At 57.0% G+C, this 1,960-nt stretch overlaps 1 protein-coding gene across 2 annotated transcripts in view; it reads left to right on the top strand.

The window, feature by feature from the left end:
• The first annotated feature begins 1,160 nt into the window (after positions 1–1,160).
• NLGN3 (neuroligin 3) overlaps positions 1,161–1,960 on the top strand; it is a 21,067-nt gene continuing 20,267 nt past the window's right edge. Inside the window, exon 1 of one of the 2 annotated variants that reach the window (XM_024758110.1) lies at positions 1,161–1,255. The gene's annotated coding sequence lies outside the window, so the exon portion shown is untranslated. The remainder of the gene's footprint in view (positions 1,256–1,960) is intronic. The other variant, XM_024758109.1, reaches the window with a different exon arrangement.

Here is a 1,960-nt window from a genome sequence, read left to right as displayed (position 1 = left end):
CAGTGTGACTTGCTCACTCCCATTTTACAGTAGAGAAAACTCAAAACTGTTGCTCCAGGGTCACGTTTGGAACTGCAGTGGGGCCATTCTCAGCCCCCTTGCCTTCAGGTTTGGGGCCCTAGATCTAAGGCTATCCAGTAGAGCCAACTGGTTTACTACCATGGAGTCTTCTGGTATGCCCAGGCTGGAGCTGGAAGAGGGCTAGCCCCAGCCTCATGGGTGGGTGATACCAGATGATCTGACAACTTCAGGATACCCTCCAGGTCGTAGTTGCACTCTATTACTGGGAAGTGTCAAGTGTGCTGGTAAAACCAGGAGCACCAGTCGATACCCAAGTTACAAAAAAAAAAAAAATTCCCTCTTTGAGGTCCATGAAGCCCTTGCTCAGATGGGACTTACCAAGTTTTAAGAGTTGTGTACACAAGGAGTGGAACTCCCCGACAGGGTAAAGTTGAACATGATTAAAGCTTTCTTCTGCCCTGTCCTATCCTGACAGAAACATTCTGAGGCGCTATAGGGGTAGAGGCTTTGCTGGGATAAGGGACACTCAGAGGGGCTTGGGGTGGGGGGCTACAGAAACTGGACAGGTGCACCACACACAGAAACACAAGACACAAAGACAGCCAGATCTGGAGGAGAGAGACTGAAATGGTCCGACAACTGGCACGCTGACAGCCGGAGTGTGACATGCCCCAGCAGAAAGGAACAGCATTGACCTTTGGGAAAGTGACAGGATGAGGGCAAAGTGCCCCTCCCCCCCCCCACACCTCCTGGTTGCTGCTTGAGTGGTGCTGGTGCTGAGGAGAGGTGAGGGATGCCAAGTGAGGTGGAGGTGGGTCTTCGTGGAGTGTGACTGGGGACTCCTGCAGGCAGTGCCTCAGTTTCTCCCTTTGTTTCAAGGTCTCAAGCTTTGCAGGTTAAGTTTGGACTAGCTGCCCCGGAAGATCACCTGACTGTGACTTGAGGGGTGTGAGAGAGAGAGGGTGGGGAGAGAGCTTGAGGAGAGCGTGCTTGAGCCTGGGAGGAATTGGGCCATGCCCCAGGACTTGAGCCATCTCTGGCACAAAAGGAGTTAATGGCAGGGACCGCGCCCCCCCGTGTCCGGGCACGCGCAGCGCGCCCCCTCGGTGCGCGGGCACAGCAGCCAGGCTGCCGGAGAGCAGATCTCGGGGATTCGGGTGCGGAGCCCTTGGCCTGGAGGCGATATGGGTGGTCCGTGGCCCGGTTCAGTCGCTCGCAACAGCCCGGGGAACAGGTGAGGCCGCCTGCCCCGGTCTCTCATCCTCTAGCTGCCCATACCTTGCCCTGATCCTATCCCCCCCCCCAATCCTGGGGTGCTCCACTTCCCAGCCAGTGCTCCCCATCCATCTCAACCCCACGTTCTCCATCAGCACCCCTGACCCCCCAATCCTCCCCTGCTTTTCTCCTCCACCTCCTCCCTGAATCCCGCACCCTTATCATCCTCCCGCCCGTGGTCCCTCTATTTCCACAGCCCGGCCCGCATGCTCATCAAAATATCCCTCCTGAAGGCCCCCAGCCCCATTCCTGTATAGTACATTGCCAGTCCCCCCTCCCCCGCAGTGCAGCCCCATCTCTCTTCCATCATAGCATCTCACAGCCAGGCTCCCTCCCCCACTCTCTGCAGCCCCCCCCCAATGGAGGCCTTTATCCTATCCTCCCCCATTCCAATGCAGCTCCGTCCCCCAATACCATTCCGAACCCGCATAGCCCCCAATACTGCAGTTCTTGACACCAGTCCATTCCTGCACAATGCCCATGCCCCTAGCCCAATACTGCTCCAGCCCAGAAAGTACCCCCAGATGCCATTCTAATCCCCGGCATTGCCACCTCCCCTTGTCTTCTCCCAAATTGCAAGTTGGACCAGGATGGAGATCTTGGCCTTGAAGACTCACAGTGGGTCCTAGGGTACAAAGGGCGTTTGGGGGTCGGTCGATTTGTC

Source organism: Neophocaena asiaeorientalis, unplaced genomic scaffold, assembly GCF_003031525.2.
Source record: "Neophocaena asiaeorientalis asiaeorientalis breed wild unplaced genomic scaffold, Neophocaena_asiaeorientalis_V1.1 scaffold760, whole genome shotgun sequence".
Classification (NCBI taxonomy): domain Eukaryota; kingdom Metazoa; phylum Chordata; class Mammalia; order Artiodactyla; family Phocoenidae; genus Neophocaena; species Neophocaena asiaeorientalis.
The sequence above is the reverse complement of the archived record's forward strand: the minus strand, read 5'-3'. Positions and strand labels throughout refer to the sequence as shown.